The 23,170-nt window shown below is 49.1% G+C and overlaps 1 long non-coding RNA gene across 1 annotated transcript; it reads left to right on the forward strand.

Moving 5' to 3' along the window:
- The first annotated feature begins 3,883 nt into the window (after positions 1-3,883).
- On the forward strand, positions 3,884-22,873 carry LOC144505272 (uncharacterized). Its single transcript, XR_013499800.1, has 3 exons — positions 3,884-4,022; positions 17,195-17,530; positions 20,368-22,873. It is a non-coding gene; the product is annotated as an uncharacterized LOC144505272 (long non-coding RNA).
- Positions 22,874-23,170: the final 297 nt, after the last annotated feature.

A 23,170-nucleotide genomic window follows, 5' to 3' on the forward strand; every position in this document is an offset into this window, starting at 1 on the left:
CGCCAGGGCATTTGAAGTTGGTGACCTAGTCGTGGTGAGGAGCTTTGGCGCTAGGTCGGGGTGGATGCCAGGAAGAATGGTGGAGAAAACGGGACCAGTGTCGTATGTGCTGGAAGTGCAGGGTCGCCATGTCAGAAAGCGTGTGGATCGCTTGAGGGAGAGATGAGTCTGACCCAGGGAACCAACAGGTGACTCCCACAGCAGATATAATTTTACCAGCTATGGAACCAGGGATACCTGCAACCTTTACCAGGATGTTGTCTGGTATGGAGGGGCTTAGTTATGAGGAGAGATTGGGTAAACTGGGGTTGTTCTCCCTGGAAAGACGGAGGATGAGGGGAGACTTAATAGAGGTGTATAAAATTATGAAAGGCATAGATAGGGTGAACGGTGGGAAGCTTTTCCCCAGGTCGGTGGTGACGTTCACGAGGGGTCATAGGTTCAAGGTGAAGGGGGGGAGGTTTAACACAGATATCAGATGGACATATTTTACACAGAGGGTGGTGGGGGCCTGGAATGCACTGCCAGGCAAGGTGGTGGAGGTGGACACACTGGGAACGTTTAAGACTTATCTAGACAGCCATATGAACGGAGTGGGAATGGAGGGATACAAAAGAATGGTCTAGTTTGGACCAGGGAGCGGCGCGGGCTTGGAGGGCCGAAGGGCCTGTTCCTGTGCTGTATTGGTCTTTGTTTGTTCTTTGTGGAACTAAGGCAGTGCCCTGCTTCGGTCGCCGAGGACGACAATTCCCATAGGGACGTTGTGGATCAGGGACTGATGAGTCTGTGGAATCTGGATCGTTGGTTGCTGAAGAACCCTGCACTGAATTGTGGGGAGGATTCAGAAGTCGCTGCACCAGCCGATTTTATGAGGCAACTTCCCTTAGTCTTCCCTTGTGTTGTTACATCTGTACGCCTGTGTATAATAGTGTTTTCTTTCTGTTTCCATTTGCAGGTAACTCAGGAGGGAGGGGGGATGGAGTGTGGTAACATGATTCCATCAAGGGCATAGAAACATAGATAATTAGGAGTGAGCTGTAGTCAGCCATTCGGCCCTTCGAGCCTGCTCGGCCATTCATTATAATCATGGCTGATCACGCCGTCACCCCCATAGCCTTTTAAAATAATAGAATCCATACAGTGCCCATCGAGCCTGAAGTGACAACAATCCCACCCAAGGCTCGATCTCCACAACCCCACATATTTACCCTGCCAGTCCCCTTGACACCAAGGCGCAATTTTACATTGCCAATCAACCTAACCCACCTATCGTTTCTGCATCTACCTCTCTAGTCCTGTTAGAATTGTGAGGGTTTCTATGAGATGCAGGAAGGATATTCCTGACGCTGGGGGGTGTTAGGGACCAGGGTTCATAGTTATAATCTAAGGATACGGGTTAAACCTTTTAGGACTGAGATGAGGAGAAATGTCTTCACTCAGAGTAATAAGCGTGTGGAATTCTCTACCACAGAAAACCATTGAGGTCAAAACATTATACGTTTTCAAGAAGGATTTAGATATAGCTCTTGGGGCAAAGGTGATCAAAGGACATAGGGGGAAGGTGGGTCAGACTATTGATTTGGATGCTCAATCTTCTGAATTCCAGCTAATATAATCCCAACAGATTCAATCTTCAAATGTCAGTCCTGCCATCCCAGGAATCAGTCTGGTAAACCTTCTCTGCACGCCATCTATAGCAAGAACATCCTGGGCGGCACGGTAGCACAGTGGTTAGCACTGCTGCCTCACAATACCCGGTTCAATTCCAGCCTTGGGTCACTGTCTGTGTGGAGTTTGCACATTCTCCCCTTGTCTAGTTGGGTTTCCTCCGGGTGCTCCGGTTTCCTCCCATAGTCCAAAGATGTGCAGGTTAGGTTGATTGGCCATGCTAAATTGAACCCAGTGTTCGGGGGATTCACAGGGTAAATGTGTGGGGTTACGGAAATAGGACTTGGGTGGGATTGTGGTTGGTGCAGATTCGATGGGCCAAATGGCCTCCTTCTGTTCTGCACTGTAAGGATTTGATGCTTCTATGATCCTTCCTCAGATAAGGAGAGCAAAACTACATACAATAGTCATGATGGGAGGTGTGCATCGCCGGCCTTGTCCCGGGATTTGCGGATGCGCCGGGAACGCATGCGCATCTCCCAGAGCCGGCGAACAGTCGCCGGCCAGACCACGCAGGAAACCGGCAGGAAGGCAGGTCAGTGATTTGAATCTTTTTAAAATGTATTTTAAATATGTTTTCAATGTGATTATCGGGAACCTTCAGACCCCGGTTGAATCTCCCACCCCGCCAGGAATACTTCATTCCTGCGGGGTTTAGAGTAGCTCCCCACATTCAGGGAACTCGGGGGAGACCCCGCCGGAATGAAGGGGGAGCAAGTGGGGCCCCTAGGGGGTTGGTTGGTGGGGGGGTGGTGCTCCCTGAGCATGGGCACCCTGGCAGTGCCAGCCTGTGCTCCCTAGCAGTGCCCAAGGGGCAAAGTGCCCATGCCCCTCCATACCAGGTAACATCCTAGTAAACCTCCTCTGCACTCTCTCTAAAGCCTCCACGTCCTTCTGGTGGTGTGGCGACCAGAACTGGGCGCAGTATTCCAAATGCGGCCGAACCAACGTTCTATACAACTGCAATATCAGACCCCAACTTTTATACTCTATGCCCCGTCCTATAAAGGCAAGCATGCCATATGCCTTCTTCACCACCTTCTCCACCTGTGACGTCACCTTCAAGGATCTGTGGACTTGCACACCCAGGTCCCTCTGCGTATCTACACCCTTTATGGTTCTGCCATTTATCGTATAGCTCCCCACTACATTAGTTCTACCAAAATGCATCACTTTGCATTTATCTGGATTGAACTCCATCTGCCATTTCTTTGCCCAAATTTCCAGCCTATCTATATCCTTCTGTAGCCTCTGACAATGTTCCTCACTATCTGCAAGTCCAGCCATTTTCGTGTCGTCCGCAAACTTACTGATCACCCCAGTTACACCTTCTTCCAGATCGTTTGATGGGGACAGTGTAGAGGGAGCCTTACCCTGTATCCAACCCCGTGCTGCACCTGTCCTGGGAGTGTTTGATGGGGATAGTGTAGAGGGAGCTTTACTCTGTTTCTAACCCCGTGCTGTACCTGTCCTGGGAGTGTTTGATAGGGACAGTGTAGAGGGAGCTTTACTCTGTATCTAACCCCGTGCTGTACCTGTCCTGGGAGTGTTTGATAGGGGACAGTGCAGAGGGAGCTTTACTCTGTATCTAACCCCGTGCTGTACCTGTCCTGGGTGTGTTTGATGGGGACAGTGTAGAGGGAGCCTTACTCTGTATCTAACCCCGTGCTGCACCTGTCCTGGGAGTGTTTGATGGGGATAGTGTAGAGGGAGCTTTACTCTGTATCTAACCCCGTGCTGTACCTGGTTTTTTTCTCTATATCTAGTCGTCCTTGGTGTTTGACCAGTTCAGTCTGGAATATCTGAGTTTCTTCTCGGGGCGGCACGGTAGCACAGTGGTTAGCACTGCTGCTTCACAGCTCCAGGGTCCTGGGTTCGATTCCCGGCTCGGGTCACTGTCTGTGTGGAGTTTGCACATTCTCCTCATGTCTGCGTGGGTTTCCTCCGGGTGCTCCGGTTTCCTCCCACAGTCCAAAGATGTGCGGGTTAGGTTGATTGGCCAGGTTAAAAAAAAAATTGCCCCTTAGAGTCCTGAGATGCGTAGGTTAGAGGGATTAGCGGGTAAATTATGTGGGGGTAGGGCCTGGGTGGGATTGTGGTCGGTGCAGACTCGATGGGCCGAATGGCCTCCTTCTGCACTGTAGGGATTCTATGATTCATTCTATGATGATTTTCTGATCTCAACAGGATGTGGGTTTTTTTGGGCCTACTTAATCTTCCGCGTTCTGCTCACTTGCGCAGTGAGCTGCTCCCGGAGCGATCAAACCTGTAACTCCATTCTCCCCAAATGTTCCACTGGATGCCAATCCCGGGATTCTCCCTGTTGTTTCTGATGATGCTTCCTAGATTGAACGGTAAGGATTGATTCTCCACTCTGTGGGATTTGACATTTGCCGAGACACACCCTACCACAGCCGATAAAAAAACTGAGAAAATGTGAGGAGCTGTTGAGGGTCTTGAGTCCCACATTACAACATCTTGTATTTATAGATCAGCTTGACTTAAGGACAACATCACAATGTGTATCAGAGGAAAATTCTCAATCGGAATCAGACTCTGGTCCAGCTAAGGTGATGTTAGCAACATGAGACTCAGTCAAAGGAGCAGATTTCAATGTGTGTCTTAAGGCAGCAGAGAGAGAGAGAGCGAGACAGAGAGTCAGAGATCAAAAAAGACAGAGACAGAAAAGTCATCAGGGAGAGTGAGAGAGAGAGAGAGAAAGGCAGAGAGACAGAGAGAGAGGCGGAGAGAGTGATATTAAGAGTCAGAGGGAGAGAGAGAGGCATACAGACAGACAGACATTGTCCCCATCAAACACTCGCAGGACAGGTACAGCATGGGGTTAGATACAGAGTAAATCTCCCTCTACACTGTCCCCATCAAACACTCCCAGGACAGGTACAGCACGAGGTTAGATACAGAGTAAAGCTCCCTCTACACTGTCCCCATCAAACACTCCCAGGACAGGTACAGCACGGGGTTAGATACAGAGTAAAGCTCCCTCTACACTGTCCCCATCAAACACTCCCAGGAGCTTACCAGGGAGGTTTCAGCCTCATTGTTCCACAGGAGCAGGCTGAGGATAAGGGAGTGTGTTTCTGCATTTGATTGATTTATTTATTTTTCAGTTAAATATGTGTTAAAAATCGGAGGTTTTTTTTTGCCAAAAGAGGAAGTAGGCCCAGGAGAAGCCTCGGAGGTTTTTGCAGGGTTTAAAAGCAGGCCTCACTTTTGAGCGGGCAGCGTCGGGAGCGGGCAGCGTCGGGAGCGGGCAGCGTCGGGAGCGGGCAGTGAAGTGAGTGAGAAGCAGAGTGAGGGCTGACGGGCTTTGGCTCATCGGGCTTCGGCGTAAACAGGCAGAGGTGGAGTAGGTTTAGATAGGAAGAAAGGGGGAATTATGATTGTGAGGCCAGTTTGTTGTTCGCAGTGTCGGATGTGGGAGGTCCTGGAGTCTCCTAGCCTCCCGGACGTCCATATCTGTGCCAGGTGCGTCGAGCTGCAGCTCCTAAGGGACCGCGTTGGGGAACTGGAACTGCAGCTCAATGACCTTCGTCTGGTTAGGGAGAATGAGGAGGTGATAGATAGGAGTTACAGGCAGGTGGTCACACCGGGGCCACGGGAGACAGACAAGTGGGTCACGGTTAGGAAGGGGAAGGGGAAAGGTCAGGTACGAGAGAGTACCCCAGTGGCTGTGCCCCTTAAAAATAAGTACTCCTGTTTAAGTACTGTTGAGGGGAGCAGCCAACCTGGGGGAAGCAACAGTGGCCGTGCCTCCGGTGCAGAGTCCGGCCCGGCAGCTCAGAAGGGGAGGGAAAGGGAGGATGAGCAAACTGACCACAGCACCAAGGTACAGGGAGCCATCCAAGTTGGGGGAGAAACAAAAAATGTAGTAGAAATTGGGGATAGTACACTTTTGGATGCTGTTGGGGGGGACGACTTAGCAGGGGTAAGCCATGGCGTACAGGTCACTGGCTCAGAGTCTGTCCTTGTGGCTCAGAAGGGAAGGGGGGAGAGGAGTAGAGGATTAGTCATTGGGGACTCCATAGTTAAAGGGACGGATAGGAAATTCTGCGGGAACGAGAGAGACTTGAGGTTGGTGTGTTGCCTCCCAGGAGCCAGAGTCCACGATGTCTCGGATCGTGTTTTCGAAATCCTTAAGGGGGAGGGGGACCAGCCCCAAGTTGTGGTTCACATAGGCACTCAAGACATAGGTAGGAAAAGGGATGGGGATGTAAGGCAGAAATTCAGGGAGTTAGGGTGGAAGCTTAGGGCTAGAACAAACAAAGTTGTTATCTCAGGTTTGTTACCCGTGCCACGTGACAGTGAGGAGAGGAATAGGGACAGAGAGCAGTTGAACACATGGTTACAGGCTTGGTGCAGGAGGGAAGGATTCAGATACCTGGACAATTGGGGCTCTTTCTGGGGTAGGTGGGACCTCTACAAACAGGATGGTCTGCACTTGAACCAGAGGGGTACCAATATCTTGGGGGGGGAAATTTGCTAATGCTCTTCGGGAGGGTTTAAACTAATTCAGCAGGGGGGTGGGTACCTGAATTGTAGCTCCGGTGTACAGGAGGTTGAGAGTAGTGAGGTCATGGATGAGGTTTCAGGGTCGCAGGAGTGTACTGGCAGGCAGGAAGGCGGTTTGAAGTGTGTATACTTCAACGCCAGAAGCATCCGGAATAAGGTGGGTGAACTTGCAGCATGGGTTGGTACCTGGGATTTCGATGTTGTGGCCATCTCGGAGACATGGATAGAGCAGGGACAGGAATGGTTGTTGCAGGTTCCAGGGTTTAGATGTTTCAGTAAGTGCAGGGAAGGTGGTAAAAGAGGGGGAGGTGTGGCATTGTTAGTCAAGGACAGTATTACAGGTGGCAGAAAGGACATTTGATGAGGACTCGTCTACTGAGGTAGTTTGGGCTGAGGTTAGAAACAGGAAAGGAGAGGTCACCCTGTTGGGAGTTTTTTATAGACCTCCGAAAAGTAGGGGAAAAGATTGCAAAGATGATTCTGGATAGGAGCGAAAGTAACAGGGTAGTTGTACTGGGGGACTTTAACTTTACAAATATTGACTGGAAAAGCTATAGTTCGAGTACTTTAGAGGGGTCGGTTTTTGTCCAATGTGTGCAGGAAGGCTTCCTGACGCAGTATGTAGATAGACCAACAAGAGGCGAGGCCACATTGGATTTGGTACTGGATAATGAACTAGGCCAGGTGTTAGATTTGGAGGTAAGTGAGCACTTTGGTGACAGTGACCACAATTCGATTACATTTACCTTAGCAATGGAAAAGGATAGGTATATACCAAAGGGCAAGAGTTATAGCTGGGGGAAAGGAAATTATGATGCGATTAGGTGAGATTTAGCTGGCATAGGTTGGGGAAGGAAACTGCAGGGGATGGGCACAATTGTAATGTGGAACCTGTTCAAGGAACAGCTACTACGCGTCCTTGATAAATATGTACCTGTCAGGCAGGGAGGAAGCAGACGTGTGAGGGAACCGTGGTTTACTAAGGAGGTTGAATCTCTTGTGAAGAGGAAGGAGGAGACTTATGTTAGGATGAGACGTGAAGGCTCAGTTAGGGCACTTGAGAGTTACAAGTTAGCCAGGAAGGACCTAAAGAAAGAGTTAAGAAGAGCCAGGAGGGGACATGATAAGTCTTTGGCAGGTAGGATCAAGGAAAATCCTAAAGCTTTCTATAGATATGTCAGGAGTAAAAGAATGACTAGGGTAAGATTAGGGTCAGTCGAGGACAGAAGTGGGAAGTTGTGCGTGGAGTCTGAAGAGATAGGAGAGGCACTAAATGAATATTTTTCATCGGTATTCACACTGGAGAGGGACAGTGTTGTCGAGGGGAGTACTGAGATGCAGGCTGTTGGACTGGATGGGATTGATGTTCATAAGGAGGAGGTGTTAGCAACTCTGGAAAGGGTGAAAATAGATAAGTCCCCAGGGCCGGATGGGATTTATCCTAGGATTCTCTGGGAGGCCAGGAGAGGAGATTGCTGAGCCTTTGGCTTTGATCTTTGTGTCGTCATTGTCTACAGGAACAGTGCCAGAAGACTGGAGGATAGCAAATGTTGTCCCCTTGTTCAAGAAGGGGAGTAGGGACAAACCTGGTAATTATAGACCGGTGAGCCTTACTTCTGTTGTGGGCAAAGTATTACAAAGGATTATAAGAGATAGGATTTATAATCACCTAGAAAGGAATAATTTGATTAGGGATAGTCAGCACGGTTTTGTGAAGGGTAGGTCGTGCCTCACAAACCTTATTGAGTTCTTTGAGAAGGTGACCAAAGAGGTGGATGAGGGTAAAGCGGTTGATGTGGTGTATATGGATTTCAGCAAAGTGTTTGATAAGGTCCCCCATGGTAAGCTATTGCAGAAGATACGGACACATGGGATTGAGGGTGATTTAGTGGTTTGGATCAGGAATTGGCTAGCTGTATGAAAACAGAGGGTGGTGGTTGATGGGAAATATTCATCCTGGAGTTCAGTTACTAGTGGTGTACCGCAGGGATCTGGTTTGGGGCTACTGCTGTTTGTCATTTTTATTAATGACCTGGGATGAGGGCGTGGAGGGATGGATTAGTAAATTTGCGGATGACACTAAAGTCGGTGGAGTTGTGGACAGTGCGGAGGGAAGTGGCAGGTTACAGAGGGACATAGATAAGCTGCAGAGCTGGGCTGAGAGGTGGCAAATGGAGTTTAATGCGGAAAAATGTGAGGTGATTCACTTTGGAAGGAGTAACAGGAATACAGATTACTGGGCTAATGCTAAGATACTTGGTACTGTGGATTAACAGAGGGATCTGGGTGTCCATGTGCATAGATCCCTGAAAGTTGGCACCCAGGTTGATAGGGTTGTTAAGAAGGCGTATGGTGTGTTAGCTTCTATTGGTAGAGGGATTGAGTTTCGGAGCCAGGAGGTCATGCTGCAACTGTACAAAACTCTGGTGCGGCTGCATTTGGAGTATTGCGTACAGTTCTGGTTGCCGTATTATAGGAAAGATGTGGAAGTGTTGGAAAGGGTGCAGAGGAGATTTACCAGGATGTTGCCTGGTATGGTGGGAAAATCGTATGAGGAAAGGCTGAGGGGCTTGAGGTTGTTTTCGTTAGAGAGAAGAAGGTTAAGAGGTGACTTAATAGAGGCTTACAAGATGATCAGAGGATTAGACAGGGTGGATAGTGAGAGCCTTTTTCCTCGGATGGTGATGACTAGCACAAGGGGACATAGCTTTAAATTGAGGGATGAGAGATATAGGACAGATGTTAGAGGTAGGTTCTTTACTCAGAGAGTGGTAAGGGCGTGGAATGCCTTGCCTGCAGCAGTAGTGGACTCGTCAACATTAAGAGCATTCAAATGGTTATTGGATAAACATATGGATGATATTGGAATAGTGTAGATTAGAGGGGCTTTAGATTGGTTTCACTGGTCGGCGCAACATCGAGGGCCGAAGGGCCTGTACTGCGCTGTAATGTTCTATGTTCTATGTTCTAGATACAGCACGGGGTTAGATACAGAGTAAATCTCCCTCTACACTGTCCCCATCAAACACTCCCAGGACAGGGACAGCACGGGGTTTGATACAGAGTAAAGCTCCCTCTACACTGTCCCCATCAAACACTCCCAGGACAGGTACAGCACGGGGTTAGATACAGAGTAAAGCTCCCTCTACACTGTCCCCATCAAACACTCCCAGGACAGGTACAGTACGGGGTTAGATACAGAGTAAATCTCCCTCTACACTGTCCCCATCAAACACTCCCAGGACAGGGACAGCACGGGGTTTGATACAGAGTAAAGCTCCCTCTACACTGTCCCCATCAAACACTCCCAGAGCAGGTACAGCACGGGGTTAGACACTGAGTACAGAGAGACAGACAAAAAGAGACAAAGGGAGACAGAGAGAGAGACCGTGGCAGAGAAGCGAAGAGGCAGAGAGGTTTAGAGAGGGAACTGCGGGGCTTTGGCGCCTCCCCTTCCTGGTCCCCCATTACTACCCCTCCTCACCAATCCAGCTCATCCCTGCACCCCTCCCCTCACCACTCCTATTCCCCCAAAGGCACAGCTGACAGTGGTGGAACGATGGGAATCAGGGAGATGGGCAAGAGGCGGAGAGTTGGACAAGAGTAGAATGAGCAGCACTGAACTGAGGGCATTGATAAGAGAGTTGCTCAAGTCAGGAAGTCGGTTCAGCCGGATTGTTGCGACTAGCTTCTCAGTCACTGAAATGGAGTTTGAGAGTTTTAAATGAGGCCAGAACGGAAACTGCAAACTGGTTCGGCAAGTTTACTGACAAGTGACAGCTAACTGTGGCTCAGTTGCAGAAGGATTTCCTGGAATGTGTGTAAATTGCTGTAAACAGGATGATGACGTTGCAATTGTAACATGGGTCGATAAGCTCACTTGAAGTGGTAGAGTCATCAGTGGACAAGGAGCACCATTTGGGGAGATTAACCAAATGGTAATATCCCTGGGCTAGGAATCCTGAGGTTTAAATTAATGTTCCAATGACATGAGTTCAAATCCTGCCACAGCAGCATTGGAGAGAATTGGAATTTATTTAATTAATAAATATGGAATTAAAAACTTTGGCAATTCCAGGTTCCACTCTCACTCCAGGGATTGAGCACAAGAATTCAGCTAACGCCTCAGCAGTCCCAAGCTGGGAAGGGAATTCAGTGCAGAGTAACTCACCTCCTGACTCCCCAAAGCCTGTCCATCATCTACAAGGCACAAGTCAGGAGTAAGAGGAAATACTCCTCATTTGCAGCACCAAAAACACTCAAGAAGATCAACACCATCCAGGGCAAAGCAACCAGACTTGATTGCTACCCCTCCCAAAAACATTTATTCCCTCTACCACCGACACTCAGTGGCAGCCGTGTGTACCATCTACAAGATACACTGCAGCAACTCACTCAGGTTCCTTAGGCAGCACCTTCCAAACCCACGACCACTACCATCTAGAAGGACAAGAGCAGCAGATACCTGGGAACACCAGCACCTGGAGGTTCCCCTCCAAGTCACTCACCATCCTGACTGGGAAATGTATCGCCGTTCCTTCACTGTCGCTGTGTCAAAATCCTGGAAGTCCCTCCCTAACAGCACTGTGGCTGTACCTACACCTCAGGGACTGCAGCAGTTCACGAAGGCAGTTCACCATCACCTTCTCAAGGGGCAACTGGGAATGGGCAACTAACTCTGGCCTAGCCAGCGATGCCCAATCCCACAAATGAATTTTTAAAAATCATCTGGGGGAAGACATTAAATCGACTCCCGTTGGCCTTGGCGAGTGGATGGGAAAATCCGTGTGGGATGAGGAGCAGGAAGAGTTATCCTTTATGATTAATATTAATCCCTTAATCAAAATCACAAAAAAAATCAGGTGGTCACGTTTAGATATGCCTGGTGTTGCTCCTGACATGCTCTCATGCACTCTGCATTGAACCTGGTTTATCCCCTGCTTGGTGAGAATGGAAGAGTGGGGGATATGCTGGGCCATGAGGTTACAGTTTGTGCTGGAGTACAGTTCTGCTGCTGTTGATGGCCCACAACACCGCATTGTTTCCCAGTCTTGAATTGCTAGATCAGTTCAAAGTCTCTGTCGCATTTAGTACGGTGGTAGTGCTACACAACACAATGGAGGGCATCCTTAATGTGAAGACAGGACTTTATCTCTACAAGGACTATGTGGTGACTATGCGGGATGCGTGGGGTCCTTAATTATGCTGACTGCTTTGCCGAGGCAGCGGGAAGTGTAAACAGAGTCAATGGATGGGAGGCTGGTTTCATAGAAATCATAGAAACCCTACAGTGCAGAAGGAGGCCATTCGGCCCATCGAGTCTGCACCGACCACAATCCCACCCAGGCCCTACCCCCACATATTTTACCTGCTAATCCCTCTAACCTACGCATCTCTGGACTCTAAGGGGCAATTTTTAACCTGGCCAATCAACCTAACCCGCACATCTTTGGACTGTGGGAGGAAACTGGAGCACCCGGAGGAAACCCACGCAGACACGAGGAGAATGTGCAAACTCCACACAGACAGTGACCCGAGCCGGGAATCGAACCTGGGACCCTGGAGCTGTGAAGCAGCAGTGCTAACCACTGTGCTACCGTGCCGCCCGTTTGCGTGATGGATTGGGCTACATTCACGACCTTTTGTATTTCTTGCGGTCTTGGGCAGAGCAGGAGCCATACCAAGCTGTGATACAACCAGAAAGAATGCTTTCATAGTCAGAGAGTCATAGGGTCATAGAGTCATAGAAGCTTACAGCATGGAAACAGACCCTTCGGCCCAACATGTCCATGCCACCCTTTTTTTTTAAACCCCAAAGCTCATCCCAATTGCCCGCATTTGGCCCATATCCCTCTATACCCATCGTACCCATGTAACTATCTAAATGCTTTTTAAAAGACAAAATTCTACCCGCCTCTACTGCTACCTCTGGCAGCTTGTTCCAGACATTCACCATCCTCTGTGTGAAGAAATTGCCATGATGTGGAGATGCCGGCGTTGGACTGGGGTAAGCACAGTAAGAAGTCTCACAACACCAGGTTAAAGTCCAACAGGTTTAAACTGCTGCCAAATAAACCTGTTGGACTTTAACCCGGTGTTGTGAGACTTCTTACTGAAAAAATTGCCCCTCTGGGCACTTCTGTATCTTTCCCCTCTCACCTTAAACCTATGCCCTCTAGTTTTAGACTCCCCTACCTTTGGGAAAAGATATTGGCGATCAAGCTGATCTATGCCCCTCATTATTTTATAGACTTCTATAAGATCACCCCTCAGCCTTCTACGCTCCAGAGAAAAATGTCCCAGTCTATCCAGCCTCTCCTTATAACTCAATCCATCAAGTCCCGGTAACTTTCAATGGTGCATCTGTAAAAGTTGGTGAGAGTCGTAGCTGACGTGCCAAATTTCCTTAGTCTTCTGAGAAAGTAGAGGTGTTGGTGGGCTTTCTTAACTATAGTGTCGGCATGGGGGAGACCAGGACAGGTTGTTGGTGTTCTGGACACCTAAAAACGTGAAGCTCTCGACCCTTTCTACTTCACCCCCATTGATGTAGATAGGGGCCTGTTCTCCTTCCTGAAGTTGATGACAATCTCCTTCATTTTGTTGACATTGAGAGAGAGATAATTATTAACGCACCAGTTCACCAGATTCTCCATCTCATTCCCGTACTCTGTCTCGTCACTGTTTGAGATCCGACCCACGATGGTGATGTCGTCAGCAAACTTGAAAATCGAATCGGAGGGGAATTTGGCCACGACTGTTTTTTTTCAGTGGGAGTTCAAACTCAAATCTCCCTCACTCTCTGCAATGCAGAGGCCACAATCGTGAATATCATTAAAAGCTCGGGGGGGCTGGGCCCATTCACGATGGAGTCTGACTGTTCTGGGCTTCTGCATATGCGCTGTGGTCCCGAATTGTCAGACTGCAGTTTGCTGCCAGCTCAATTGCTGGCCAGCCGGGTGTCCCATAGTGCTGCCCCCTGCGACACCCCCATGGTCTGATCGTGGCCCGCACAAGCATTCCCGGGCCAGCCCTAATCCCCCCACCTCAGTCCTGGAGCACCGCAATCTCCAGCCCCCCCCCCGCCCCACCCCCCAACCCCGGCAGACACCCCACCGCTGACCACCTCCTCACGGGAGGCAAACCCTCCCCATTGGGAGGCAGACCGCCCCCGGCAGACCGCACCCCCTCCCCCCCACAAAACCTGCCCCGATCGCTGGCCTCCCTCCAACCCGGACCAATCCCAATCCAGAGTGGCAGAGGGACCCCCCTACCTCTCCACCCCCACCCCCCCCTCACCCCCACCGATTGCCCCGAAGACCTGCACACAGTAAGCCCGGCGCCTTGGCATGTCCGATACCTGGTCGGCAGTGCCAAGGTGCCCCCTGAGAATGAGCACTTTGCCCCTTGGGCAGTGCCGGGGGCACAGGCTGGCAATGCCAGGGTGCCCATGCTATGGGGGAACAACCCCCCTGCCACCCAACGCCTGGGGGACCCCGGATTGCCCGCCTTCACTCCAGCTGTGTCTCTCCCTAGTTCCCTGAAAGTGGGAAGCGAGTGTAAACCCGGCCAGAGTGAAATACTCCTGGTGGGGTGGGAGGTGCAATCGGGCCCAGAGAATTCAATCCCGGGCCCGATAATCACATTTAAATTACATTGAAATAGATTAAAATTACTTACCTGGTCTTCCCGCCGGTTTCCAGTGTGGTCTCGATCGGCCTGCTCTCCGGCGGTGGGAGACGCACATACATCAGGGACACATGCACAAATCCCACGAAGCAGCGCACGCGGGCGTTTCCCATTCTGACACACCAAAACACTAGCGAGAGAATCGCCCCCACAGTCTCTCTCTTGGAGAGATATCTGTTCACTGACTGGTGTCTCTCAGTCCCTCTCTCTCTCTTGGAGAGATATCTGTTCACTGACTGGTGTCTCTCAGTCCCTCTCTCTCAGGGAGATATCTGTACACTGACTGGTGTCTCTCAGTCTCTCTCTCTCAGGGAAATATCTGTACACTGACTGGTGTCTCTCAGTCCCTCTCTCTCAGGAAGATATCTATACACTGACTGGTGTCTCTCAGTCCCTCTCTCCCAGGGAGATATCTGTACACTGACTGGTGGCTCTCAGTCCCTCTCTCCCAGGGAGATATCTGTACACTGACTGGCGTCTCTCAGTCTCTCTCTCTCTCTCAGGGTTTTATCTGTACACTGACTGGTGTCCCTCAGTCCCTCTCCCTCAGGGAGATATCTGTACACTGACTGGTGTGTCTCTGTCCCACTCTCTCTCAGGGAGATATCTGTACACTGATGGTGTCTCCCAGTCTCTCTCTCTCAGGGAAATATCTGTACACTGACTGGTGTCTCTCTGGTCCTCTCTCTCAGTGAGATATCTGTACACTGACTGGTGTCTCTCAGTCCATCTCTCTCAGGGAGATATCTGTCAGTGACTGGTGTCTCTCAGTCCCTCTCTCTCAGGGAGATATCTGTACACTGACTGGTGTCTCTCAGTCTCTCTCTCTCAGGGAGATATCTGTACACTGACTGGTGTCTCTCAGTCCATCTCTCTCAGGGAGATATCTGTACGCTGACTGGTGTCTCTCAGTCTCTCTCTCTCTCTCAGGGTGTTATCTGTCACTGACTGGTGTCTCCCAGTCTCTCTCTCTCAGCATTATATCTGTACACTGACTGGTGTCTCTCAGTCTCTCTCTCTCAGGGTTATATCTGTACACTGACTGGTGTCTCTCAGTCCCTCTCTCTCAGGGAGGTATCTGTACACTGACTGGTGTCTCTCAGTCTCTCTCTCAGGGTGTTATCTGTACACTGACTGGTGTCTCTCAGTCCCTCTCTCTCAGGGTTATATCTGTACACTGACTGGTGTCTCTCAGTCTCTCTCTCTCTCTCTCAGGGAGGTATCTGTACACTGACTGGTGTCTCTCAGTCTCTCTCTCAGGGTGTTATCTGTACACTGACTGGTGTCTCTCAGTCCCTCTCTCTCAGGGTTATATCTGTACACTGACTGGTGTCTCTCAGTCTCTCTCTCTCTCTCTCTCAGGGTGTTATCTGTACACTGACTGGTGTCTCTCAGTCTCTTAGTGAGAGTTTTTAAATAAAATGGACAGAAAAGATCCTCAGACATTGTCCTTGAAATGGCCTGGGGATCGTTATAGTTTTACCTTAATTAAAAGGGATAATTGGACCTATGGGAACCTATTAGAACGGGTGAACTAATCCACGTGGAGAAGTATAAACCGCTAAAAACAAAAAGATCAATGTGTAACTCTGCATGGATGATATTCCGATCACATCGTGACGAGGTGGAATCCACAGACATGTCTGCGGAAAATGCAAATTCGACCATCAGGAACAATGAGAGAAACCTGGACACAGATTGACTCATTACAACTAACAAACGTGGATTGGCCATGCTAAATTCTTCCTCAGTTTACCCTTCCACAGTAACTTCATTACATTGCTAATGTAAGCCTACTGGGGACACTAATTAATCAATAAATAAACAAATAAATTATCAATTAAGTAATTTTTGCACGACCAACAGAAGACCTATCCTCATACCAAACCCATAAACCATCCGAATAAACAGGAATGTCCCTACAACAACTTGCTCTGTCAACTAGTGCCCCCACGCCTATCCAATACATACTACCCGAATCCACACCATGACATCCTGTCCTCCGCTACATAAGATACCCTCAAAGAATAAAGAGTCATCCCATCCCACCGGCTCTGGGAGCCCGCTCACCCCACCCACCGTAACGCGGGAGACGAAAACCCCAAGACAGTGGAGGACAACAAACCACCCTTCAACCAACAACCTACCCACCAACATCCCGAGCAGAAAACCCCCAGGACTTTTTTTTCCCACTGCCTTACCTCTTGCCCCCGCCCCCTCAGTAGCCCACCTACTACCCCCTCAGTCGTCCACCCACGAGCAAAACCTTTCCCTCCCCAACCCCACCCCCCCGAAAAAACAGAATATGACAGCAACAGAAACAAAACCTCCCCAGCCACGAAACCCCCAAAACAACTCTCCAACACACACACCACTTGGACATCTAGCCCAGCCCCCAGATACACATGTACCCCCCAACCAAGCAGCCCCCTCCTCCTAACACACACCACCTCAACAACCATTCCCCCCCCCACACCAAAAATATGATAGAAGCAGGCCATCACCCTGTCTTCCTTTGTTCTCTCTCCCCCCACCCCCCAACCTATTCTTCTCTTCTGCCACATGGGGGTACACCCCCATTCACAACCCACACAAGAAAAAACTAACACAAATAAAAAAGTCCAAGCCGGCAAGAAGACAAGCCACACGATCAGGGCAAGGCGTCACGGGGAGCAACAAGGGTTGGACATGAGCCGAAATAAAAGTGGCAGAGCACGAAGAAAAGAGGACATGTCCTCTCTCTGTCCGACCCCAAAAATCTCCCAGGGAGATATCTGTACACTGACTGGTGTCTCTCAGTCCCTCTCTCTCAGGGAGATATCTGTACACTGACTGGTGTCTCTCAGTCCCTCTCTCTCAGGGAGATATCTGTACACTGACTGGTGTCTCTCAGTCCCTCTCTCTCAGGGAGATATCTGTACACTGACTGGTGTCTCCCAGTCCCTCTCTCTCAGGGAGATATCTGTACACTGACTGGTGTCTCCCAGTCCCTCTCTCTCAGGGAGATATCTGTACACTGACTGGTGTCTCTCAGTCCCTCTCTCTCAGGGAGATATCTGTACACTGACTGGTGTCTCTCAGTCCCTCTCTCTCAGGGAGATATCTGTACACTGACTGGTGTCTCCCAGTCCCTCTCTCTCAGGGAGATATCTGTACACTGACTGGTGTCTCTCAGTCCCTCTCTCAGGGAGATATCTGTACACTGACTGGTGTCTCTCAGTCCCTCTCTCTCTCAGGAAGATAACTGTACACTGACTGGTGTCTCTCGGTCCCTTGCTCCATGTTAATACTGCTTTCTCTCTCTTTCTAGCATTCTCAGATCAACAGCCATGTCCTAATTTGAACAGAATCTTTGTGAATGGGACATTGAAGAAATCGGTGACATTACCAGGCATTGAAAGGAATAACACCACATGGGCCATTTGGAAATACTGTAAATTCAATGAAAGCAAGGGGTATATATTGTGTCAAAAGAATGCAAGCGGCTTATATGGCTGTGAACCAGGAATTGGAAAGAAATATGAATGTCATGACAATTTCTCACTCACCATCAATTCTCTTCATTCCTCTGACTCTGGTTTGTATTTTTTTGCTGTACGATCCAGCTGGAAAATGGATGACAACCTGACGGAGCTCCATGTTGAAGGTGAGTGTTCAAATTTTAAGTTCTCCCTTTCTCCATCAGGAAAATCACAATTACTAACGCCCCTGTTTCAGCATCACCGACCCTCTCTCTCAGCGAGATACCTTTACACTGACTGGTGTCTCTCAGTCCCTCTCTCTCAGGGAGATATCTGTACACTGATTGGTGTCTCTCAGTCCCTCTCTCTCAGGGAGATATCTGTACACCGACTGGTGTCTCTCAGTCCCGTCTCTCTCAGGGAGATATCTGTACACTGACTGCTGTCTTTCAGTCTCCCTCTCTCTCTCAGAGAGATATCTGTACACTGACTGGTGTCTCTCTCTGTCCCTTTCTCTCAGGGAGATATCTGTACACTGACTGGTGTCTCTCAGTCCCTCTCTCTCAGGGAGATATCTGTACACTGACTGGTGTCTCTCAGTCCCCTCTCTCAGGGAGATATCTGTACACTGACTGGCGTCTCCCAGTCCCTCTCTCTCAGGGAGATATCTGTACACTGACTGGTGTCACTCAGTCCCTCTCTCTCAGGGAGATATCTGTACACTGACTGGTGTCTCTCAGTCCCTCTCTCTCAGGGAGATATCTGTACACCGACTGGTGTCTCTCAGTCCCGTCTCTCTCAGGGAGATATCTGTACACTGACTGCTGTCTTTCAGTCTCCCTTTCTCTCTCAGGGAGATATCTGTACACTGACTGGTGTCTCTCTCTGTCCCTTTCTCTCAGGGAGATATCTGTACACTGACTGGTGTCCCTCAGTCCCCTCTCTCCCAGGGAGATACCTGTACACTAATTGGTGTCTCTCAGTCCTCTCTCTCTCAGGGAGATGTCTTGACACTGACAGGTGTCCATCAGACTCCCCTCTATCACAGGGTGCTGAGGGAGAGGGGTTACTGAGTGGCAGTGTGAGGGAGCTGGATTAACATCAGGAACATAGTATGCTGTGGCGGGGAGAGGTTACTGAGTTACAGTGTACGGGAGCTGTGTTAACATCAGTAGAGATACAGTCAATAACACAGGTTAAGGGGAAGTGGGATTACTGAATGACAGTGTGAGGGAACTGGATTAACATCAGCAGAAACATCAGTAACACAGGATGTTGGGAGAGAGGGGTTACTGAGTGACAGTGTGAGGGAGCTGGATTAACATCAGCAGAAACATCAGTAACACAGGATGTTGGGAGAGAGGGGTTACTGAGTGACAGTGTGAGGGAGCTGGATTAACATCAGCACAGATACGGACAGTAACACAGGGTGCTGGGGGAGAGGGGTTACTGAGTGACAGTGTGAGGGATCTGGATTAACATCAGTAGAGATACAGACAGTAACACAGGGTGCTGGGGGAGAGGGGATACTGAGTGACTGTTTGAGGGAGCTGGATTAACATCAGTAGAGATACAGTCAGTAACACAGGGTGCTGGGGAGAGGGGTTACTGAGTGACAGTGTGAGGGAACTGGATTAACATCAGTAGAGATACAGACAGTAACACAGGGTGCTGCGGGGGGGAGAGGGTTACTGAGTGACAGTGTGAGGGAGCTGGATTAACATCAGTACAGATACAGATAGTAACACAGGGTGCTGGGGGAGAGGGGTTACTGAGTGACAGTGTGAGGGAGCTGGATTAACATCAGTAGAGATACAGTCAGTAACACAGGGTGCTGGGGAGAGGGGTTACTGAGTGACAGTGTGAGGGAGCTGGATTAACATCAGTGGATTTACCGACAGTAACACAGGGTGCTGGGGGAGAGGGGTTACTGAGTGACAGTGTGAGGGAGCTGGATTAACATCAGTAGAGATACAGACAGTAACACAGGGTGCTGGGGGAGAGGGGTTACTGAGTGACAGTGTGAGGGAACTGGATTAACATCAGTAGAGATACAGACAGTAACACAGGGTGCTGCGGGGGGGAGAGGGTTACTGAGTGACAGTGTGAGGGAGCTGGATTAACATCAGTAGAGATATAGTCAGTAACACAGGGTGCTGGGGGAGAGGGGTTACTGAGTGACTGTTTGAGGGAGCTGGATTAACATCAGTAGAGATACAGTCAGTAACACAGGGTGCTGGGGATAGGGGTTACTGAGTGACAGTGTGAGGGAGCTGGATTAACATCAGTGGATTTACAGTTAGTAACACAGGGTGCTGGGGGAGAGGGGTTACTGAGTGACAGTGTGAGAGAGCTGGATTAACATCAGTAGAGATACAGACAGTAACACAGGGTGCTGGGGGAGAGGGGTTACTGAGTGACAGTGTGAGGGAGCTGGATTAACATCAGTAGAGATACAGTCAGTAACACAGGGTGCTAGGGGAGAGGGGTTACTGAGTGACAGTGTGAGGGAGCTGGATTAACATCAGTAGAGATACAGTCAGTAACACAGGGTGCTGGGGAGAGGGGTTACTGAGTGACAGTGTGAGGGAGCTGGATTAACATCAGTACAGATACAGACAGTAACACAGGGTGCTGGGGGGAGAGGGGTTACTGAGTGACAGTTTGAGGGAGCTGCATTAACATCAGCAGAGATACAGACAGTAACACAGGGTGCTGGGGGGAGAGGGGCTACTGAGTGACAGTGTGAGGGAGCTGGATTAACATCAGTAGAGATACAGACAGTAACACAGGGTGCTGGGGGGAGAGGGGTTACTGAGTGACAGTGTGAGGGAGCTGGATTAACATCAGTCGAGATACAGACAGTGACACAGGGTGCTGGGGGAGAGGGGTTACTGAGTGACAGTGTGAGGGAGTTGGATTAACATCAGTAGAGATACAGACAGTAACACAGGGTGCTGGGGGAGAGGGGCATACCTTGTGTACTTCAGTCACATTTGAAGTATTTATATTTCTTTTGCAGCCTCGTCTTCCTGCACAGACCGATCCCATGTTGTCCTTGTTCTTGGACTGTTTCTGTTCCAGTGCTGCCTGTGGTGACTGAGTGGAGTTGCAATTGAAGATGTTTTTTAACCATTTGCTTGCACAGCCCTGGAGTGTTCCAGAAACTTGTCATTTTTCACAGTGAACACAGATGATCTCCACGACACAGCTGCAATCGTGCAATCTGGCCATTTTTAGTCACTTCATTCCCTGCACCCCACCCCTGCATCTCCAGCTCAAATCCCTCAAATTAGCATCCCCAAGTCTCCCATTAACAAATGGCAGCAGCTTCTTATTGTACAGCCAAAATGAAGCCTCCCCTTCCACCTCATCTCTTGTGTTGAACTGCTGCTTTGATTGTCGTTGCTCTGAAACACCTTGAGATATTTCACTCCAAGAATGGTGCTGGATGAATTGAAGTTGTTTGGGCAGCACGGTGGCACAATGTCAGAGACCCAGGTTCAATTCAGGCCCTGGGTGACTGTGTGGAGTTTGCACATTTTCCCGGTGTCTGCGTGGGTTTCCTCTGGGTGCTCCGGTTTCCTCCCACAGTCCAAAGATGTGCAGTTTAGGTTGATTGGCTATGCTAAAATTGACCCTTAGTGACCCGGGATGTGTATTTCGAGGGATTAGCAGGGTAAATATGTGGGGTTTCAGGGATAGGGCCTGGGTGGGATTATGGCTGGTGCAGACTCAATGGGCCAAATGGCCTCCTTCTGCACTGTAGGGATTTTATTTTGTGTATTTGCGTGAACAAGGTTCGAGCCATTTCAATTTTAGTTTCAGTACCAATCCACAAGCTGCCCATACGTAAAGAGAAAGGCTTGCTGTTTGATTCAAATCTCGTGATGATTTTTTAAAATATGAATGACTTTTTTGATTTAGATCGATCAGACTATTCCAACATTTATAACATAATCTTGTTCCGTTGTTGCTCTGGCTGTTTTTAGAACAAGTTTTGTTTTCAAATCAGGCATCTTAAATATTTCAGTGTGTGGATATCGCTGTTGTGTTTCTCTCAGTTCCACGTGATGGGTGAAATTTTCCAGCCGCACTTGCTCCAAGACTGTAAAATCCCATCCGAGGCAACAGACCTTTGCATGGTCCATGTCCCGTCCATTACGATTCCTGTCGTGAGCAGGGTGGGAAAATCACTTATTAGGACTCATCTGGAGCACTGGATCCTGTTCTGGATGTCAAACCTGAGGAGGGATGTGAAGGCTTTGGAGAGATTACAGTGGAGATTCATAAGAGTGATTCCAGGAATAAAGAACTGTAGCTATGAGGATAGATTGGAAAGATTGGGACTGTTAACCTTGGGGAGAAGAAGGCTGAGAAGAGACTTGACCGAGGTATTTGAGACCCTGAAGGATATGGTCAGGGCTCCCCCTTAAGAGAGAACCAAGACCTGGAGGGCACAGGGTAAAAATAATGGGCAAAAATAGTATAAGTGATGTGGAGAAAATTTATTTCACCCAAAGGGCGGTTAGAGTCTGGAATGAGATTCCTGAGAGGGTAGTGGAGGCAGGTTCGATTGAGGTATTTGCAAGGAATTGGGATTGTTAAGTGCAAAGGGGGAATGTGCAAGTGTCCAGGATGAGGTAGGGGAGTGCAGTTAGGCAGAATTCTTTTTGAGAGGGGCCAGTGCAGTCTCAATGGACCGAATGGCCTCCTTAGCAGAGTCACAAGAGGAAGCTTTCTGATTAGATGCAGTGGTGCCAGTCACTGGGCAGCATTCTCTGAATGGCTGAGGGTGAGAGCCCTTCTGTGCCCCTGATTGGCTGACACTTCCATCAATACTCCCCGATTGGGTGACTCAGCTGGCAATCAGAGTGGGTTGCCCACCAATTGGCTGAATGACGAAGATGCATGGATATTTCTCCACCATCTTGATTCGCTCTCTGAGCCTGGAGTGAGTCACCCCGTAAATAAACTTGTTTGTGCAGCCATTTAAATTCATCAGCATCAATCCGACTTGTTGAAATTTATATTCAGAATTGGTGAGGTAAACCATTCCTCCAATCTTAGTGCATGAGAAATAAATAATATTGAGCAACCAATGGGGACGAAGTAAAAATGATTGAGAGTTTCAAGTTTTTAGGCGTCCAGTTCACCAACAACCTGTCCTGGTTCCCCCAAGCCGACACTATAGTTAAGAAAGCCCACCAATAACTACTTTCTCAGGAGACTAAGGAAATTTGGCATGTCAGCTACGCTTCTCACCAACTTTTACAGATGCATCATAAAAAGCATTATTTCTGGTTGTATCACAGCTTGGTATGACTCCTGCTCTGCCCAAGACTGCAATAAACTACAAAGGGTCATGAACGAAGTCCAGTCCATCACTTAAACCAGCCTCCCATCCATTGACACTGTCTACACTTCCTTGGAAAAGCAGCCAATATAATCAAGGACCCCACGCACCCGGGCACACTCTCTTCCACCTTCTTCCCTCGGGAAAAATAAACTTTACCTGTTGGACCCACGGTATGTTGTCGATGATCAAAGTAGATTTATACATTAAGTACAAGTGGATGTTATTGAAGCAGTTCAGGTTGCCACTTGTTGCTAGAAGCGCAGCCATAGATTTCCCGTGGAATATTTTGTTTTCAGTTTCTGGCAACAGACGGTCATAGAGCGATCAAAGGAGAAAGTGATGGTGAACCAGACAGCGGAGCCCATGGCTTTGTTCATCAAGATGTGGAGATGCCGGCGTTGGACTGGGGTAAACACAGTAAGAAGTCTCACAACACCAGGTTAAAGTCCAACAGGTTTATTTGGTA

This window comes from Mustelus asterias, chromosome 16 (assembly GCF_964213995.1).
Source record: "Mustelus asterias chromosome 16, sMusAst1.hap1.1, whole genome shotgun sequence".
In the NCBI taxonomy this organism is placed as follows: domain Eukaryota; kingdom Metazoa; phylum Chordata; class Chondrichthyes; order Carcharhiniformes; family Triakidae; genus Mustelus; species Mustelus asterias.